Source organism: Tachyglossus aculeatus, chromosome 14 (assembly GCF_015852505.1).
Source record: "Tachyglossus aculeatus isolate mTacAcu1 chromosome 14, mTacAcu1.pri, whole genome shotgun sequence".
Classification (NCBI taxonomy): Eukaryota; Metazoa; Chordata; class Mammalia; order Monotremata; family Tachyglossidae; genus Tachyglossus; species Tachyglossus aculeatus.
In genome coordinates, this window is record NC_052079.1 from 8379365 (window position 1) to 8401793 (window position 22429).

General features: G+C 41.8%; 1 long non-coding RNA gene and 1 other non-coding gene across 2 annotated transcripts in view; both read right to left on the reverse strand.

Annotated features, from left to right (window-relative positions):
- The window catches only part of LOC119937039, a 56349-nt gene that overhangs the window by 10008 nt on the left and 23912 nt on the right, over nucleotides 1-22429 (reverse strand). The window lies entirely within an intron of this gene.
- LOC119937389 lies at nucleotides 9515-9652 on the reverse strand. Its single transcript, XR_005454062.1, has one exon. It is a non-coding gene; the product is annotated as a small nucleolar RNA SNORA7 (small nucleolar RNA).

A 22429-nucleotide genomic window follows, 5' to 3' on the forward strand; every position in this document is an offset into this window, starting at 1 on the left:
CCTAGCTGGTTCAGAAGAATCAGTTTTGATGGACAGATTACTCCATTAAAGGGACCATATTGATGATAGAACTTCAGTTGTGGTATGCAGACTTGTACATTATTTTCTGCCGTAACTTAGCCTCTCTGAGATGGAATGCTCCAGAAAAACATCTATAAATGTATATCATTTTATCTGTATATATATATATATATATATATATATATATATATCATTCTGTGTATGTGCTCATGTGTATGTATGTGTATATATACATATATATATATGGTATTTGTTAAACCCTTATAATGTTTCAGGCACTGAACTAAGCACTGGGGTGGACACAAGCTAATCAGTTTGGACATAGTCCATGTCCCCCATGGAGCTCACCATCTTAATCCCCATTTTGCAGATGAGGTAACTGAAACCCAGAGAAATGAAGCGATTTACCCAAGTCACACGGCCGGCAAAGGGCAGAGCTGGGATTCAAACCAGAGTTCTCTGGCCCCCAGGCCTGTTCTCTTTCCACTAGGCCACACTGAGAAGCAACGTGGCTCAGTGGAAAGAGCCCAGGCTTTGGAGTCAGAAGTCATGGGTTCAAATCTCGGCTCCACCAATTGTCAGCTGCGTGACTTTGGGCAGGTCACTTTACTTCTCTGGGCCTCAGTTACCTCATCTGTAAAATGGGGATGAAGACTGTGAGCCCCCCGTGGGACAACCTGATCACCTTGTATCTCTCCCAGCGGTTAGAACAGTGCTTTGCACATAGTAAGCGCTTAATAAATGCCATCATTATTATTATATTATTTTATCCCACCCCGCTACTGCTTTATATCTTCTAAAGATATACCTGGGGGCGATATAGGCAGCATGTGCTGGACCTGATTGGATTTCACTACCCTTGCTGTTATTTTGACTAGGAACTAGGGAATCCCACGGGTTGCTCTAGACATTGACTTTTGGTTCCAAGCATCTGGACCTGCCTTATGTATACAAAAAGTCCCAGACAGGCCCACTTGTATGTGGATAACACTTCACATGTCTTCTTCCAGCCTCCTCTCCCCTCCTGTAGAATGGAAACTTGAACCATGTTTCTTTCGCTACATTCACCCTCGCATTTCTGCCAAACAAAACATCGACTCGATGGTGCCAATCAGTGAAGCAGTGGGTTTTATTAATAATAATAATAATTACAGTATTTAAGTGCTTACTATGTGCCAAGCACTGTTCTAAGCCCTGAGATGGATACAAGCCAAGAGTCCCTGTCCCACATGGGGCTCACAGTCTCAATCCCCATTTTACAGATGAGGGAGCTGAGGCACAGAGAAATGAAATGACTTGCCCAGTAGCACACAACAAACAAGTGATGGAGCAGGGATTAGAACCCATGACCTTTGGGCTCCCAGGCTCATGCTGTAACCACTACGCCACGAGCACTGTACTAAGTGCTTGGGAGAGTACAATACAATAGACGGTCCCCTGGCTTCCATCTATCCAGTCTTTCCAATGGCAACTTTTTCCTCAGTTATTTACCTCAGCTGGGCTATGACATGTGACCTAACGAACTACCAAGCACAGTATTTTTTAACCTGAAAATCTTGCTCCTGCAAAACACTCATTCTCTTCTCATTAGGATTTTTCTCAATTGAATGGCTAACCTTCCACACAGAGCAAGCTGCCTTGTTTCATTGTTTCATTCTGTTACCTGATGTTTTGCACAGTTTTATTAGGAGAGGGTATTTTAGCACATTAAAATCATACTAGAGTTGGAAGAGATTATTTTCTTTTCCTAAGATGATGAAAAGCTTAAGTTCTCCGCATTGGAATTTATCTGCCCGTACTCCAATAAATCAGTGGTATTTTTGAACACTTATTTTGCACAGAGCACTGTATTGAGGGCTTGGGAAAATGCAGCACAGTTGGCTAGACATGATTCCTGTCCTTAAGGAATTTTCAGTCTAGTGGAAATGGCATATTTAACATATCCCCATTTGGAAATTTGGGAAGTTTCATTCATTCAGGAAGTTGAAAGAAATCTGGTTTTCACAGTTGGCTCATCAGCTATTATACTGCAATGCAAATGCTCCATCAAAATTGCTAAAGGGGTAACTGTGGCTTCTGTACAGTTTTAAGACCATGTGGAGAGATTACTGTGGCTTGAATTTCTTTGTGTACCTACAGAACATCCTGGAGACAGCCTCTTCTCAAGTTTGTAAACAGAACTAAGCTGTTTAAGAAGGAAAACACTCAGCTGTGGGCACTCAAACATTTTCAGAAGGCTCCTTGGCAATTCTCTCATGGAAAGACTTGTGAGAACAAGAAAATTAGGAAGCCAGGAGATGTTTAAACTGGGAAAAACAAAGGCGATGTAGTTGGTGACTTATTTGGGTTTCCTAATAAGACAGGGATAGGTGTAGACAAAATCAGTATTGACCACTTATTGTGTGCAGGCCACTGTACTAAGCTCTTAAGAGAGTGCAATTCAATAGAGGTGGCATTCATTCATTCTTGCACTTATTTATTGAGTGCTTACTGTGTGTGGAGCACTGTACTAAGCGCTTGGGAAAGTACAATACAACAATAAACAGTGACATTCCCTGCCCACAACAAGCCTACAGTCTTGGGGTGTAGGGATCAGGGGGACTGGGAAGAAACGTTCCCTGCCCACAAAGAGATTACAGTCTAGATGGAGAGGCGGGACATTAAAATAAATTACAGATATGGAAAATGGTAGAGAATCTGGATAGGAAGATAAGTGCTGTGGGGTGGGGTGACTATGAAGGCTTAAGGCGTACAGACCCAAGTGATGTAAATGGGAGGACAAGTAAGGGAAATGAATGCTTATTTAGGGAAAATCTTTTGGAGGAGATGCTCTTTTGGGAGGGTTTTGAAGATGGGGAGATTGGTGGTCTGTCTTAAATGAAGGGGTAGGAGTTACAGGTGAGAAGGAGGATATGGCCTAGGGATCGGTGGTGAGATAGAGAAGGTTGGCGTTAGAGGAGTGAAGTGTATGAGTTGGCTTGTAGTAGGGGATCAGTGAGGTGAGCATGAAGTTCATGATATTATGAGGCTTGGGCAGTGTCCTTACATAATGATTTCCCTTAAGATAGATCTCCTGTCGGTGCTTCACACATTCCCTAACCGGATTCCTCCAGTTCCCAAACTGGACCTTGTTAGCCAATGGACAGGGCATTAACATTTTCAAAGCATGAATTGTTTCCACAATACACTGAAGCCCTGGTCTTGGCCAGTAGCTTAGGCACTGGGAGGCAATGTAGCCTAGAGGAAAGAGCGTGGGATGGCACATTTGGGAACCCGGATTCTAGTCCCAGCTCTGGCTCATGGTGTGACCTTGGCCAAGTCACTTAACCTTTCTTTCCCTCAATTTCCTCATGTGTAAAATAAGGAATAGATGGTGGCCCTCCATATCTCTCTTGAGCTTGGTGTGTGAGGCGCAGGGATGTTGTCCTACCAAATTTTGTTATCTCTACTCCTCCTTCTAGTGCAGTGCTCTGGCATGTAGTTAGGAATTGATAAATAACTTAATGATTATTTTTGGGAATCTCTGCTTGAATTTGAGAAGCAACAAGGCCTAGTGAGAAGCAGGATGGCCTTCTGGATAGAGCACAGGCCTGTGAGTCAGAGAACCTGGGTTCTAATCCCAGATCTCCCACTTGACTGCTGGGGAAATCACTTAACTTCTCTGTGCCTTAGTTACCTCATCTGTAAAATGGGGGTTAATACTGGGAGCCGCATGTGGGACATGGACTATGTCCAACCTGGTTAGCTAGCACTTAGTAAAGTCACTGACACACAGTATGTGCTTAACAGATACCATTTTTGAAAAAGTTGTCTCTTTCACTCAGCATTACTGGGAGCTGTGAGGTCAAAATGAACATTATCCACTTTTTGCACATGAAAAAATGAAGGTACATATAAGCTAAACAACCTCCCCAATATCTTTTAAGTCTCAGAGGAGGAACCTGAGAACTCATGAATTCTGATTCTCAGGCCAATTATGTTTTCTTCTAGAATGTGCTCCTTCTTTCCTGAAATATGGTTGAATCTGCAGGGGGATTAATTGGAGTAGCTTTCCTGCCACCCATATTTAGTCTTCGATGCTAATAGAAAATAACACTTCCAATGTCAAATGATGTCTATTCAAAAGAACAACAATGCAAAAAACAACTGTCCATGTAGGAACATAAAACATTGCCATTACTATATCAGATGACTGGTCCATCCAGTCTCATACTTAAATGATACCCCAAAGTATACCCAAAAAGATTCTGACTCTAACATGACGTCTCTTAGAATGTGCTTTCCTGGTTGTTTCTCCTTAATTCTCCTTAGTCTCTCTCTTACAGGCTTAGGATACCATGTACAATTCATAGCCTTAAGTTTGAATTGTGGCTATGCAGGTGTTTATCTTGTTATATTTCTTAATAGCTCTCCTTTTTCCCCCTTAACTGGTAGAATTTTACTGTGAATAACAGATGATCAGTAGATCCAGTTTCATGATTGAATTTCTGAGTTTGATTAGCCAGGCGTCATAATAACAATTAAATAAATTGTGGTATTAGTTAAGCACTTACCATGTGTCAAGCACTGTAATAAGCACTGGAATAGGTACAAGTTAATCAGAGCAGGCACAATCACCATCCCACATGGGGCTCAGGGAAACAGTGGTGGTATTGGCTAAACACTTACTATGTGTCAAACACTGTTTTAAGCTGGGCTAATGTATAAGTTAATCATGGTGGACATAGTCCATTTTCCACATGGGGTTCACAGTCTAAGTAGGAGGAAGAATAGATATTGAATCCCAATTTTACAGCTGAGGAAACTGAGGCCCAGAGAAGTTAAGTGGCTTGCCCCAGGTCACAGAGTAGGTAGTTGTCAGAGCCAGGACAAGAACCCAGATCCTCCAACTCCCAGGCCTAGGCTCTTTCCACTGGGCTGCGGTACTCCTTGTATTAAGGCCTCAGTGGAAAGAGCTGGCCTCCATAGATCTGTGTGTTCCTTTGCTTTCTTTTCTTGCTGTGTTTTAAGAAAAGACTATTTATCGGCTGCTCACCTAGAAATATTTCACTGAAGCATCAGGCCTTTGTTTAGGATAAGGATAAGGCTACTAAGCATTTGTGTATACTGAACAGAACCCTGCAATTGTGAAACCCAATAAATATTTAGCAACAGCAATTTTAAAATTATGCCCCAAATCCCCTTTTGGCAATCCAATTAGATAATATTGGATTCCTGATGGCATTTCATTAGGTTGGCATTTCACATTATTTATAATCAGGCATTTAGGTAGTGGATGTGTGAGTGGAGTGTTGTTTGTATTGGATTACTTCATTTTCATTTATTCTCCTTGCAACTGGTTGTGAGAGATTTCTGTTTAAGCAAATGAAAAAGTAGCACTTAATCACCATACCATTCTGCTACAGTAAAAGGATCTAAAAATCACCAGCCTTTTATCGAGTTGGATTCTCCTAGCTCTTAGTAGGGAGTTTAGCACTTTAGGGGGAGACAGTAACTCTTTCAGAGCACCAGGACCCTATCAGCATCATCAGGGGTAGTTTTTGAGTGCTTACCTTGTGCAGAGCGCTGTACTAAGTGCTCAGGAAAGTACGATACAACTGAGTTGGTTGACATGTTCCCTGCCCTCAAGAAACGTACAGTCTAGAGGGGGAGACAGAAGTTAAAATAATTAAACATACACACATCAGTGCTGTGGGGGGTGAAGATGGGGTGAATTGCAAGTGTTTTAAGGGCCTTTTCTGTGTATCAGTGCACTGTGTCCCCGGTGTAGGGACCCATATATTGACTGGTCCTTTAATGGTCTGAGGTAATACTCCTTCTAGATGTCTGTCTTACTCCTGGATGTAACTTTAGGTACTGGGATCATTTGAATCATTGATACCGAGCTAACCATTGGTTATGCTTGAGAAAATGTGTGGGAATGTGACTTTGATTCCCAGAGTACTTATTTTGCATTATGATTCTTAAAACTAGAGCAGCATTATTAGAGACACTATTTCCAGGTTTGCCATCAGACAATGGATCATCAGTTCATCTATTTCTAAACAAGATGGAATTTATGCACTGTGTTCATTAAACTTGAATAATTCATGCATGCTTGTTCCCAAATTCCTTCATTTCCAACTGAGTTTACTTGAACAACATATTCAAGAGAGTTTTATGTTCAGGACTAGCGGAACTGAAACCAGAGAGCAAGGCAGTTTATTCCTTAAATTTTACTTTAATTTGTTGTTTTACTAAATAGTCAATGAAGAGTCTTATGTATGTTTCATTTAAGTCTTATATTTTAACGTAATTAAATCCACTTGTGTTCCCAGAGCTCCATGCACTACACTTGCAGTGTAGTGAAGGTTTTTCTTCAGCCAAAATTTCCAGGTGCTCCGTCCAAGGGATAGGGCATTTTTTTTTCAACAGTATTCACAAAAACTGTCAGTATAGCTTCACCTTAAAGTTGGTGAAATGCTCATTCACAGGATTTTATATATGTATATATGGGGGGGTATGCTTATGTGTGTATAGATATATATATTGTGTGTGTGTGTGTGTGTAGAGAGTGATAAAGAAGGAGATTCAGAGAGAGAGAGAGATACAGAGAAGCAGCATGGCTCAGTGGAAAGAGCATGGGCTTTGGAGTCAAGAGGTCATGGGTTCAAATCCCGGCTCTGCCAACTGTCGGCTGTGTGACTTTGGGCAAGTCACTTAACTTCTCTGGGCCTCAGTTCCCTCATCTGTAAAATGGGGATGAAGACTGTGAGCCCCACGTGGGACAACCTGATTACCTTGTATCTACCCCAGCGCTTAGAACAGTGCTTTGCACATAGTAAGTGCTTAAATACCAACATTATACAGCATTCTATGTATGAGTTTTTGGGTCTTAATTACAGAAAGGAAAATAAAAGAGGAAAGAAGGAAGAGAGGAAGATTGTAAGCTCCTTGACGGCAAGAATCAAGTGTTCTATTCTTGTTCTTTACCATGTGCTTAGTACATAGTAGGGTCTTAGTAAATATGATGAATCGACTAAGGGAGAGAAAGATGGAGGGAGGGAGGGAAGGAAGGAAGGAGAGAGACATGGAGAGACCTCCCACAAGATTGTTTTCTCACCAGAGTGTGCTCAGGGAAACTGATGGGTCACAGCTGGGCCAGAGAGCCGGCCGCTCACAGATGAGAGCAACGATAATAGTATAGAGGGGTGGCAATTGAGGGCAGACAGTGGTCTCCAGAGCCTCGAGCGGAGTGACCACTGCCCTGATTACTGCCGCTCTTGCTCACACATAACTAGCAGCAGCAAGTGTAACAGTAGCAAGAGAGGCTGCTGTACTTTTCTCGCCATATTTCATAGCTCCGGCCCCTTGGGTGTGTCCCCACTGAGCTCCCCATATAATAATTTTAATAATAGCGGGATTAAGCACTTATTCATTGTACTAAGCACTGGGGTAGTGCAAAATAATCAGGTAGATTACAGTGCTCGTCCCCACATAGGGCTCCCAGTTGAAAGGGGAGGGAGAATAGATATTTAATCCCCGTTTTAGAGATGAGGAAACTGAAGTCCAGAGAAGTCAAGTGACTAGTTCAAAGTCATACAGTAGGTAAGTGACAAAGTCCTGATTAGAACCTAGGTCCTCTGACTTCCAGTCCTGGGCTCTTTCCACTAGGCATGTTGCTTCTCTGTCTTCCTTCCATTCTGTTGAACTCTCTGAAACTCAGTACAGTTCTCTGCACATGGGTGATGAACAAATACTACTGATTAATTGACATCTCCAATAGCCATTTAATTGTAATAACACTGGAGCGAGTAAAAATAAATTTCTTGACAGTTGGCTATAAGAGGGAGTTTTTCACTGAGTGGCAGCAACATCTAGCATATTCACGACTGTACCTTCTTACCTTGCATTAGGGGACAGTATTTTGGAAGTATTTTGTTACCTCCACTACCTTGGCAATTCAAACTTCTCACCAATTTAGCAGATAAGCAGGTAGACATAGTAAACTATAGGTGATATTCCAGGATGGAGGTGTCAAATTCACCACTCATCAAGATAAATGAGCAAGGGTTTCCAGGAGTTTGATTAAATTAAATTATAGTGTAAAACACTTGGGAAAACAGACTTCCCTTATGATCTGTAATCTTTGTTCCTGTCCGCAGAGCCAACACCAAATCTTGCAAGCATTTTCCAGAAATTACAGTTTTAAAATGAATGATTTACTTACTGAGCAATAAAATATTCCATAATAATAATAGTATTATCATTATGGTATTTGTTAAGCACTTACTGTGTGCCAAGCACTGTACTGAACGCTGCGGTGGATACAGGCAAATCAGGTTGGACACAGTCCCTGACCCAAGTGGGGCTTACAGTCTCAATCCCCATTTTACAGATGAGGTAACTGAGGCACCAAGAAGTGAAGTGACTTTCCCAAGTTCACACAGCAGGCAAGTGGTGGAGCTGGGATTAGAACCCATGACTCTCCGATTCCCAGGCCTGTGATCTGTCCAATACACCGTGCTGTTTCTCCCATAGAGCTGGGAATGACAGAAGGGGTTTGTGCAATCAACCAATTTGATGAGAAGCCCTCATCATTTTCTCCTGATGGCTTCCAGCCAGCACCCCAGCTCCTTCCAGAGATACTCAGTGGTGGGATTGAGAGATGAGTGTATGGAGTGAAAAAGAGCAGAAGTATAAACGAGGTAGAAAGGAGAAGCAGTGTAGCTTATTGGAAAGAGCACAGGCCTAGGAGTCAGGGAACTTGGGATCTTATCCCAAATCTGAGACCTGTCTGTTGTGCGACCTTGGGCAACTCACTTACCTTCTCTGGGCCTCAATTTTCTCATTGTAAAATGAGGATTATTGACCTGTTCTCCCTCCCCATGTCTGTCATGACTGTATCCAACCTGGTTAGCTTGTACTTACCCCAGCATTTAGTACAGTGCCTGGCAGGGTTTTGTCTTATGCTGTTGAGTCATTTCCGACCCATAGTGACACCATGGACACAATAAGTGCTCAATAAATACGACTGATTGATTGATTGATTGATTGATGGACATGGCTTTCCCAGAACGCCCCCCTCTCCATCTGCAATCATTCTGGTAGCGGATCCATAGAGTTTTCTTGGTAAAAATCCATAAATGGTTTATTCATTCATTCATTCAAGCGTATTTATTGAGTGCTTACTGTGTGCAGAGCACTGTACTAAGCACTTGGAAAGTACAAGTTGGCAACATATAGACACGGTCCCTACCCAACAGCATGCTCACAGTCTAGAAGGGGGAGACAGACAACAAAACAAAATATATTAACAAAATAAAATAAATAGAATAGTAAATATGTACAAGTAAAATAGAGTAATAAATCTGCACAAACATTTATACAGGTGCTGTGGGGAGGGGAAGGAGGTAGGGCGGGGGGGATGGGAAGGGCCGCCTTCCGCTGTAAACTCTAGTCTCCGCCCTCTCCTCTCTCCCGTGCCTCTGCTGCCCAGCATGGGTGAATTTTGACTTGTAGCGGATTGCCTTCCACTCGCTAGCCACTTCCCAAGCTAGGAATGGAAAGGATAGGCCTCTGCTTGACTCTCCCTCCCATAGCCGAGACTGCTAGGGTATTGGAAATTCTCCAGGTGCGACCCTGAGAGGGGTGGCACAAAGTAGTGCTTAAGAAATGCCATTAAAAAATAATCTGAGATGGAACATATCACTTGAAGTTTTCAGAAAGAGTCCAAGCCTAAGAGCTTGCAGCATTTCTAAAGTCATATGGATGGCCGTTTTGCTTTGAAACAGTAAAAGGCATTTCCACCTATACCAGCGGGATTAGAACAGATATAAAGTAGGAAGATTAGAGATTAATCAGGAAGCTCCTTCTGTGAAGGATGTGAATTTAGGAGGGCTCTGAAGAGGACTGTGGCCACTGTGACTGGTAACATTTACCGGGCACCTATTGTGTTTTTTACCTTTCCCTGTTGACAGATGTTGGGAAAAGCTGTCCTCTCTGGTTACTTCAGGGGGTGAAAAAAGAGTTCCTAAGAATATTTTCCAGCCATGATTTGCCTTATTCTAGTGCCACATCTCACCAAGCAGCATAATTTTAAGCGCTCTACAAGACGGAGAATTTCAGAGAGCCTATGTTAGTTTAAAACCACAGCATGATTAAATTATGCAGATACCACACTACGTATGTGACAGGCTTCTTGTTAGAGGAAAAAATGCTGACTCACTCAAAAATGCTAATCACCTTCCATTGTCCCTAGTTGCCTCTGAGGATATCTTTCAAGTGGAAAAAAAACTGTTCTAACAAGCCCCGAACAGAAACGAAATGAACAAATGAATGAATAATTTATAGACACAGTATTGAATGTCAGAAGAATCCTAGAAGGATTTGCTTATTCTGGAAAGTGCTGAGATATATTTCCTAATGAAAAATTAATCTTTACCCTCGAACTTGAATGTCAGTTAATCACCTGGGCATGGGGGAATGGGAGAGGGAGGGACGGAGGGAGGGGTGTGTGTGTGTGTGTGTGTGTTTTGCAGAAAGCGTCTTTCTTCCCCCTATTTATTTTAGTGTTTGTCTCCTTCTGTAGACTGTAAGCCTCTTCCAGCTTTGCACTGAGCATGGTACTCTGCACACAGTAAGCATTCAAGATGTACCATTAACTGACTAACTCCTTCAGATAAGATCTCTGTCGGAAGGAAGAGGCAGTCACCCCGACTGCCCTCACCCACTAACAGGCCTATTTTAGGGGTCGGACAAACTGGGATCTCAGTACCCAGTGTATTCCTAGTGTACCCCGCCACCATCACAGGCCTCACCACGGCCTAAAGGACAACTTCCCTCCTGTGCCTTACTCCTTTCACAGCAGCCCCAGCAGAGCCAGGTAGGGACCAGTGTGCTTAGAGGTATATGCATGAGCCTTTTGGAGATGATCTTTGGCCTGGGAATCTCTCCTTAAGGCTCCCAACCCGGGGCCTTGGCCACCCACAACTTAAACAGTCTTGGCCATTACTACTGATGTCGCATAGATCTCAGGATTCCAGAATTTCTGTAAAATACATTATACGGTCAAAGAAACGCCTTCAGAGACTAATTTCTGGTTAAGTCGGAGATCATTCCAAGTGGCCAGAAAAATTCCCCATGCCCTGGAAGGGCCTGGAACTGGGAGTTAGGAGTCCTGAGTTCAAGTCTCAACTTCACCACCATCCTACTTAGTGACTTTGGCCAAATCACTTAATCTCTCTGGGGCTCATCTGTAAAATCAGCCCTGGGTGGAGCAGGGACTCTGTCTGACCTCATTAGCTGGTATGTACCCCAATGTTTAGCACCAAATAAGCAGTAATAAGAGCCTTATAGTTATTGTTATTACTAGTACAATAAAAAAAATCAGAGCTGGATGAAAGGTGGCCCGGGGAACAAAGCCTAACGAGGCAGCTCATCACCTGCTGCTCCTTTCCTTTGTGGCCGGCAGAAGTCTCTATGTATATGGCAGAGGCAGAAAATGGGGAGAGCCTGGAATTCAGGGAGAAATATAGCATAGAATAGCTATACCTCTACTCTAGACTGTAAGGTCCTTGTGGGTAGGGATCCTATCTACCAGCTCTATTGTCTCTACTTTCCCAATGCTTAGTATGATGTCCTACACACAGTAAGTGTTCGATAAACACTACCGATTGATTGATTGATTGATTGATCCCTTTGGCCCCAAAGTGATCACCAATTGTAGTACCTGGGCCTACCTTGCCACTTAAAATCTCTTTCCCCCCAACTTCTAGTACTGTATTTAAGCAGCAGAAGACCTTCCGTTCAAGAAACGTGTTTAATTTGCTCTCCCAAAAAGTGTTAACGGCACGTCTTTGGGGTTGCAACAATCCATTTACAAGGGGGTCTCAGGAGGCACCAGTGCATGTTTCAAAATTACCAGGGATCACACATTAATTAACAACATTACACATTTATGAACCAATTACAATATTTACACGGGACAAGCGCATCCCCTTCATTTAATTATGATTTGAGCTCTTTCTTGAATAAGCTTAGTGACTGTGGCAAAACCCTCTAGACTTTTATTAGCATTTTACAAATGAACTACAAGATGTGAAGCCAAGAGTGGTTTTCTGCTCTTTTTGGTCAAACTCTGGTTTCCAAGAGTGGAATAACCAGAACAGCTGACATTCAGGAATGTCTTAGTGGATGACAAGGAGGTCTCCAAAAGCCAGACTGTGCAATGAAGACAGTGACATTAGAATGACACCAGTTTCCTGCCTAATGGATGAGGTGGAAACATGAGAGTTGTATGGGCCATTTGAATATTTCGTTCACCCTGGAATCCACCAGTATTTCCTAGCTACAGCAAGCAGAATCGCAGAGTTGCCTTGTGCGCACCCCAGATTACTTTTCCACTGTGTGACCTAGGACAAGTCACTTCACTTCTCTGTGCCTTAGTTTCCTCATCTGTAAAATAATAATGATGATGCTAGTAATAGTAATAATGATAATTGTGCTATTTGTTAAGTGCTTACCGTTTGCCTGGCACTGTGCTAAGCACTGGGGTGGGTACAAGCAAATCGGGTTGGGCACAGCCCCTGCCCCAAGTTGTGCTCACAGGTAACTGAGGAACAGAGCAGTGAAGTGTCTTGCCTAAGGTCACACAGCAGACAAGTGGCAGAGCCATAGCATAGGGACTGTGTCCAACCTGATTACCCTGTATCTCCACCAGTGCTTAGTACAAAACCTGGCACATAGTAAAGTCTTAACATAAATGAAAAAAAAGAGGGGAGAGAGATATTAAAGGGACAGGAGCCACCTGGAGTGTATTATTTGCAAAGGTAATATAATGTTAACCTACCAATGGATTAATACCTGATAACATCCTATGAACTCTATTTTGAATATAGCTCACCTTTAAATGCTCTCTACAGATAGGATCCAGTACCAAGATGCTCAATAACTCCTATTTCTCCCTGCCAGTAAATGGATTCCTATTTCCATTCTCTTTCCTTCTTTTTATCAATCCATCCTAATTATAGCTGGTCAGTGGAGTGTAAGTTAGACCCAACATTTCAAATTGACTTTGGAAGCAAATGAATATATGAGAATAGTTAAAATCAAGAAGGTTCTCTCATGGCAAAAATATATTCAGAATTAAAATCTTTAACTCTGCTTTAGTGAAAATAGCATTTTAATGTCCTTTAAAATTCTGGTCAATTCTGCTGATCATACACATTTTCAAGTTGTTCATTCAATTAATGCTAATGGTATTTGTTAAGTGCTTACTATGTGCCAAACACTATACTAAGCACTGGGGTAGATACAAGATCATCAGGTCAGACATAGTCCCTGTCCCATATGAGGTGCATAGTTTAAGTAGGAAGGAGACAGATATCAAATCCCCATTTCACAGAGGCAGAAACTGAGACCCAGAGAAGTTAGGTGACTCGCTTGAGGTCACACAGCAGGCACGTAGCAGAGCTGAGATTAGAACTCAGATCCTCTGATTTCCACATCCACAGTCTTTCCACTAGGACTAGTCATTTTGCTAATAGATGTTACTTTAAAATTTCTAATCATTTTGGACAGTATACTTCAGATGTCTTTAGAGATCTCTCTGAAAAGAGATGTTGGGGAAATCTATTCTTTTTTTGAAAGTAATGAACAAAGTACACATTGTATAATTCTATGAGTGTGTTCAGTAAGTGCTATACATTATGAGTCTGAACAGACTCTAATAGCCAGGTCATGGAGAGTCTGTATCTTTGAAAGTTAAGTTGCCAACCAGGTAAAAAAAAAACTGAAGAAAATACTGTTGCAGAATAATTTCTATTATGTTCCAGTAAAAAACAAAGCTTATTGAAAAAAGCAGTGGAAAAGAAATTGCAATTGAAGAATAACAGCTTTAAAAAGTTTTTGAGATGAACAGTTCTGTGCCTCAAATAATCATGACACTGAGTTGAAGAGAGCAGATTTTAGGTTGGGGAGGTGGCTTTTGGGGGGAAACTTAAGAGGAGTCAGAGAGAAAAGGATTTGATGTGGTGCAGGAAAGAGAGTACCTGGAATGGGCCTCCTTCAGAGATCAGTCCCTTGTTTCTCTGACCCCTGGCTGAACCGGCAGCCCTGTAGTGAAGGTTAAGGATTGGAATTCAGGAAGCCCGGGTTGTGATCCCAGCACCCCAACTTGCCTGCTGTCTGACCTAGGGCAAATCACTTAACCTCTCTGTGCTGAAATTTCCTCATTTGTAAAACGGAGATAAAACACCTGCTCTCCTTCCCTTTAAGACTGGGTCTGGTCCTGTTTTCTTGTATCTATCCAAGGATTTGGCACATAATGATTATGTTGTGCTCATTATCATTATAATTCATCCCTTTGACTTTGGAATCAATAATCAATGGTATTTCCTGAGTGCTTACTCTGCGCAGAGCACTCTACTAAGTTCCTGCGAGTGCACTATTGGCCTGTGAGTCGGAGGACCAGGGTTCTAATCCTGGGTCCGCCACTTGTCTGCTGTGTGACCTTGGGCAAGTCACTTAACTTCTCTGAGCTCAATCATCTCATCCATAAAATGGGGATTCAATGCCTGTTCCGCCTCCTATTTAGAATATAAGTCCATGTGGGATGGGGACTATGTCCAACCTTGATTCTCTTTTATCTTCCCCATCACTTAGTACAATGCTTGACATGTAGTGACTGCTTAACAATACCCTCATTATTAATAGAGTTGGTAGACATGGAAAAATGATCCCAGGAGAGTGCTCTACTCAACCAAGACTCAATCCATTCTCATGGGGTACGTATAAGGACATCATGGATTGGTCTCATTTACCCACAAGAGAAGAAAACATTTGTGAAATGATGCGCATGCACACAACTAGTTTGTTATGTGCCCAACAAGTAAGGGAAAGCTGCCCAGCCTTGTCTTATTCCTCAGTAATTTGACAGTTCCAAAACCAGTTTTCATGCAGAGGATCCTGAGGTGGAAAATAGCAGTATGGGGATAAGCCTGAGAAATTCCTGAATAATTTTGATCAGGCTCCCACTTTTGCTCTGCGTTTACTGTTGGGTGTTTATGACCTCTCTCTTGCCATAAATTGAACTCTAGTTGCTGAAATACCAATATTAAACTAAAAGGTAAGCCTACAGAAGAGAAATGAGCTACCAGCTGAAAAATGGCTGGCAAAAACAACTGTAATTTACTGTCAGTTTTGCCAGATGTTTAGCACTATTCCTCTCACCTTGTTCATAAAGCAACTCAACAAGATTTTCATGGCCCTTCTTATCTGCATAACCAGATTATCATGGCCTTTCCTCATCTGCATAATTTGATTACCCCATATGCCAATTAAGGTGGGTGTGGCCCCAACTAGCCCCAAAGAAGCAGTAATATCAATACTAGGTGTTCATCAGAAACAAAGAGAAGTAAAAGGAGTGGAAAGATAGGGAGGAGAGGGGGAATTTGTGTTTATTTATTCAAGCTTTAACTATTTAATAATGTATTTATTCAGTCCACTCATTCTTTGCAATTATCAGTTGAGTCAAGCTATTCTTCTTGCTCCAACTACATCTTGGGAAGGGAATAATTATTTCCCCTAAATTATTTGTTACCTACCTACAGTTCTGGATTCAAATTATGACGCCTTAAATCTTCAAGGGAACCTACTCACTGCTGTATTTTTAAAGATGTGTAAACATGAATGTTTAAATTACCAAAGTTGTTCCTGAGGCATTAAAGTTGCGAGCCAAGTAATATAGCCGCAAGCACTAATCAACGAATTAAGAATTGTAAGTTATGAGAAAATGACTTGAAGCCCAAATAGCTTTTAGCGCTTAATAAATAAATAAGCTAGTCAGAGATCTCTGAGGAGTTTGGTATGTTTCTGGGCATAAAATATTCTACCATTTTAACTTTCAAACAAGTTGCTGTTCGTGCCACTGGAACAACTGTGGAAGAAAACTGTGGTTTAGAATCTTAATGGTTTCCCCTGATGATGCTTGGCTGGTTCTGGTGTTACTCCAGCTATTGAGAAACCTCATCTTCCAAAATTAATTCTATGAGTTTCACCGATTTTGCGCCTCCCCAGCTTAATTGGAATCAATGGAAAATTTTAATTAAGGCAGAAAATAAGAGATAAGAGCAATAAAAAAAATAAAATGAGTTGAAGCCAGTCCAGCAGAAGACAGAGGGATCCTGTTGGCAAGCGTTATTGTCTAATGATGGTTATTCAAGGAAAATGAAGGATAGGCATTGTAATGATCTCATTGGTGCAAACTAAGCCTAGTGTTATTTATTTCTCTCAAAATGCTCAAATAGGGAGAAAGATAAAAGTACTTTGTCATTTGGGTTTGGACAAGATGGAGGGATTTCAGCATAGGGATGAGTGTTCCTGGTAGGGTTGATGTGGGATCAACAGGCAATTCTACATTCTCTGCCCATAAAGTTTGCACTGTTGTATCTGCTACTTTCACGGTGCCCCGAGATATTTTGCTGCTTCGTTTTTGTGTCAGGATCTTCCCTAAGCTGTTGTTCTGAATCACCCCGTGTCTAATTTCTGTACATCAGCCTGCTTATGCTGCTGTCCATGGCTTCATTATGACTTTCAAAGCTTTCTCTGCCTTTCTTGTTTAGTTTCTTCATTTCAGCCCACCGTATGGGCATCCTGCCATCTGTCATCCATTCTGGACATACAGCTCACCCCGGTACTGACAGGGCAAAAAGAACACCACGCCACTAAGAGACAACAGGGCTTCAAAGCCTATCTCACTCTGTAAAGCGTAATCAATCTACTTAGAGAAAACACCCCTGCAACTCCCAGGGACTTTGTTCAGGATATTGCACCCATTGGACACTCGTTAAATACTGTTACTGCAATCAAATTAATGAATCAGTGGTATTTATTGAGCACTTACCACCTGCAGAGCACTGTAATTAGTGCTTGGAGGGGTACAATACAATAGAATTGGAAGACACTGATCCCTCCCCACAGGGAGCTGCAGCTAAGGACATCTCACAATGGGGAAATGATTGGGGCATTGGGAAAACTTTCATGGAGGAGGTGGGAGCCGTGGCCACGCTAATTCTGCCTTCCCTCAGCCATGACAAATGAACATTCTAAGCAAAATCCTCAAGTTCTATTTCTTAATCATCCTCAGCCTCAATCTCAACACAGTGGTGTAAAAACCTTCTCTGTGTCTCCTATGCTCTCGGGTCTGTGTCCCTTAAGCACTTGATAGTAACCCCCTTCTCAGCCCCACAGCACATTTGTACATATTAATGTCCTTACTCTCTGCTATTTCCCCAATCTGTAATTTATTTAAATATCTTTCTCCCTCTCTAGACTGTAAACTTCTTGTGTACAGTGATGGTGTCCACCAACTGTATTAATTATGGTGTTTGCTAAGCAATTACTACAGATGAAGCACTTTACTAAGCGTATTGCATTGCACTTTCCCAAGTGTTTCGTTCGGGGCTCTGCACCCAGTGAGTGCTCAATAAATACTATTGATAGTCGGATTGATTTATTTAGAATAAGCTGGTACCCATCTTTTATTTTTCCTTAAGCTCACTGTGGGCAGGCAATTTGGCTGTCTATTGTTGTATTGTACTCTCTCCAGCACTTAGAACCATGCTCTGCATACAGCAAGCGCTCAGTAAATATGATTGACTGACAGGCCCTTTTTGCCTTGTTGAGAAGCAGCAGTGGAATTAATAAAGATACTTATTGAGCATCCACAAGTTGTAGTAAATGGTACTAAGTGCTTGGGAAAGTAGAGCAGAAGCCTGAGACCCATTTCCCACCCACAAGGAGCGTGCACGCTAACATAAAATAAAAAATAGCCACAAACTGTATTAGAGTAAATGAATTGATTATTCAATCGATCATACATATTCCAAGTTCTGAGGGGAGGTAAAAATAAATAAAAATGCAAGTACTAAAGAAGGCTGATCAGTTGATATAACTTGGGAAGCCTTGTTGGAAGAGATGGGGGTTGTAGAAAGACTTTGAAGGGGTGAGAACTGTGGTCTGTCAGATTAGGTTGGTTGGGGAAGGGAGTTCCAGGCTAATTGAAACCCTTTGATTGAACAGTGTGAGCAAGGGGACTCAGTAGGAACAAAGCAAGCAAGCTGGAGAGCAGTGGTTTATATGGATACAGAAGATGAGGGGAGATGGAGGGGAATATGGGAGGAGGGAATAGAGAAGATGCAGAGAGGAACAGATTCAAACCTAAGTGGGCCCTTGGGCACATTCTGGACAAAAATGCCCTCTTCCAAGAAGAAAAATAGTGTTCACTTGCCCGATACGAACTTTGCCCATCCCAAGTGAGGAAGTACACTATTTATTGAGTATATACTAAAAGAAGCAGTGTGGCCCAGTGGATAGAGCATGGGCGTGGGAGTCAGAAGGACCTGAGTTCTAATCCCAGCACCACCACTTGTCTGCTGTGTGATGTTGGGCAAATCCCTTTACTTCTCTGGGCCTCAGTTCCCTCATCTGTAAAATGGGGATTAAGACTGTAAGCCCCATGTGAAACAGACTGTGTCCAACCTGACAAACCTATATCGACTTCAGTGCTTAGAATAGTGCCTGGCTCATAGTAAGCTCCTAAAAAATCCCATTAAAAATGTACAGAGCACTGTACTAAGCACTTGAGAAGAAAAGAATAAAATTATAGGTCCCTTCCCTAAAAGAGTTTAAAACTCTAATCATCTGGTTGATTGGTATATTTGCTCCAAGTAGAAAGCCCAACCATTGATTTAGTCCCCAGCATGGAATTTTTATCTGGAATTATCTGGTTGGGCTCTCCCTTTGGGGCACAAATTTCTCAGATAATTGCTTCTCACTCCCCTTCACTTGGGCTGTGCAGGCCCAGGTAGTGAAGAGTGAAAATAGGATTTATTTTTAAAGTTCGCCGAGGCTTTCTGAGGAATGACTACCTATGCTATTCAATTGAGAAAATAATATGGGTGATTAATGTTCGCTTGGGGTTTGAACGTAGTCCAATTTCTGCAGGAATGCTACACAATAGCTTAATGAAAATCAGATAAGAGTCTAATCAGGTACTGGGACTAAATTCAATTCAATAGCCTCTGCATCTCCTTTCTATTCCCTTTTGGTGTCGTTTTTATGGGAATCTGTGACAGTTGGGTGACTGAGCAAATTTGCTGCAAGCAAATGAGTGTCTATTAGTCCACTGAAACGATAGAAAGAGATGGAAACGGAGTTCACTTTATGGTAGGAACCAAAGGCAATTTTGGGTGCTGGATGACAGCACTGAAGGATGAATAGGGCTAATTTGGCGCATCTACGTTGTCCAAGTGACATCCTTTCCCAAACTTTGCATGACTTTCATTGTATTACAGTACATTGCTTAACATGAACTTGTCGTTTAAATGTATCTGTGTTTGGGTTCCACCCAGTGCAGTGTAGGATGCCATGACTGAGGATGCAATGATGGAATCTGGAGTAGGAATATATATAACCATATTTATCTACATATATACATCTATAAACATATATATATATGTTTATATGTTTATATATGTGTATATACATTATATATATATATATCTAGATAGATATATATATATGTATATTACATATATATATCTATCTAGATAGATAGACAGGCAGACAGACAGGCCTGTTCCTTGGAAAACTCTTCCACGTCAGCAGTTTCCAGGACTATTAATAGGCTTTAAGATTGTCATCCAGAAAGTGCTGGATTCACACAAGTCAGTCAATCAATGGTATTTGTTCAGCAGTTACTGTTTCAGAGCACTGTGCTAAGGATTTGGGAGAGTCTAATTCAACAGAGTTGGTCAAAATGATCCCTGCCCACAAAGGGTTTAAGGAGGATGTATGATTTTCAGAAGGTTTTGAAGTTTTGAAGGTAAGGAGAGTGGTGGTGTGTCAGCTATGAGGGTGGGAGAGAGTTTCAGACAGGAGGAAGGACCTGAGCAAAGGGTCAACGGTCAGAGAGACAAAATGGAGGCTCATTAAGCAGGTTGGTATTAGAAGTGTGAAGGGTGTTGGGGCTTGTAATTCACAGTGAGGGCTAGAGTGCTGTCCGTGTACTGATTATTTCAAACTGCACCTGCACACACATGTGTGTGCAGCAAGAAGCAGCGTGGCTCAGTGGAAAGAGCCCGAGCTTGGGAGTCAGAGGTCATGGGTTCTAATCCCGGCTCCGCCATTTGTCAGCTGTGTGACTTTGGACAAGTTACTTAACTTCTCTGGGCCTCAGTTACCTCATCTGTAAAATGGGGATTAAGACAGTGAGCCTCACGTGGGACAACCCGATCACCTTGTATCCCCCCAGCGCTTAGAACAGTGCTTTGCACCTAGTAAGCACTTAACAAATACCATTATTGCTATTATTATTATTATGTGATTCCACCATCAGTAACATCGGCTTTGAAAGTAGAAGCCACCCCCTACCCTTTTTACTGAGCTATCCACCTGTAGCTACTGTTTATAACGATTCTCTGTTATGACAAGTTCATCAGTTTTTGTTTACCGCCTCTCCCATTAGATTGGAAGTTCCTTGAGGACAAAAATTCCTCCTTTTCTTCTTTTGCTTGGGAAGCAAAAGCCCCAAGGACTTCCTAATACAGGACTCTCCATGCATTAGGCACCCAATCTTTCAAGACTGTAATCCTCTTGTGGGCAGGGAATGTTTCTACCAACTCTGTTCTATTATACTCTCCCAAGCACTTAGTACAGTGCTCTGAACACAGTAAGTGCTCAAATACTGCTGATCGATTCCAAAAGGACATAGTAGAAGGATAAAGATGACTTGTGCTGATTCTTTGGGGTTATGTCAAAATAAAACAAAACTTTTGTTTTAGAAGGAATGGAAAGGTAGGGATATAGCACCCTAAGGTTTACATAGTGCCTTCCTTACAAACACTCAAAAGTGCCATACAAACATATCATATTTATCTTCCTAGAATCCTGAGGTACACAGTGAATCAGGAGTGAAGCTGGAACAAAGGTTTAGACCTCCTTACTCTCAATTTTGTTTTCTGTCCACCAGATGTTGAAACACAAATATGTGGACCCATTGAAAATGCCAGTGTTTTACACCCTGCACTTTGGCTCCGCTGTGGGCATTTTAGGATGTGTCTGCTCTTGGAACACAAAAGGTTGTTTTGTCCCTCTTTGGAGGGAAGAAAACGTCTTTTCGCTGCCCATGTTCTGACCTAACGCTGAGGTCACACTGAACTGTAACTGGAGAATCACATGATTGCTACCTGTAGTCACACTTCCTACCATGTCTGGCTGCAGTAGTAGGATATCCTGAGCACTTACTGGGTTCCAGCTCTGTAGTTGACACAACCACAAATATAGAAGTAGAAGACACATTTTCTGTCTCCAGTTTGCAGCATACAGACGGAGAGAGCAGATCCAAATTGTGATGAGTAAGAGAATAGACACGAGGGATTTAAAAAGCCAATAAATGAATATAGTAATAATGGTATTTGTTAAGTGCTCTTTGTGCCAAGCACTATCCCAGGGACAGTGAAATCAGATCTGACTCAGTCCCCGTCCCACATGGGACTCACAGTCTAAGGAGGAGGGTGAATAGGCATTTGATCCCCATTTTACAATCCAAGGCCCAGAGAATCAGTGGTGACTTGCCCAAGTGCATACACAGCAGACAAGTAGTAGAGCCTGGCTGAGAACCCAGGTCTCCTTACTCCCAGGCCTGTGCTCTTTCCACTAGGCCATTCTTTTGCTCAACTGTATGATGAAATTAATAATAAATAATACATGGAATAAACAGTAAAGTAGTCATGGTACTAATAAATATGGAGCCCCCAATGGGGGCCGGTACACTGTTCTAAGTGCTAGGGAGAGTAGCAACAGAAACAGAAAACATGGTCCTTGCCCATAAGGAGCCTACACTCTAATTAGCAGCTACTTATGTATACATTTCATCCATGATATCAAATAGGAATTGGGCCTGCAATAAATTACAAACTACCAACTTTTTTTTGTATTTATAAAAAGTGTTATGCTTTCGTATTAGACCATGTCAATATCCATGTTGCACTTAGGCACTCAAAGTACAACCTATATTTTGAAGTGGTTCATCTCCAACTATTTTTCTTGAGAACAAGATTCTTTGGAAAGATGTCCTACTGAATCTCTGTCTTGCCTGATGGCCCTTGTCACAAGTGACTGTTAGAGCAATAGTTTTAGGAAATATGTCTCCTCCAAGAATTCACTGCTAAAAAGTTTTAATTTAGTACTTAGTACTTTGCTTATACTATTTGAAATGGTATTTTTCAAAGCTCCTTTTTAAAATGTGTCTAATGAGCTGCAAGAAAATAAGAAATATCAATTGTAATAAGGTATGTGACACATGGCCGTAGCTTCAGACAAGAGCAATCTTGGGATAATGTTGTATTTACTGGCGGATCAAAAGGTG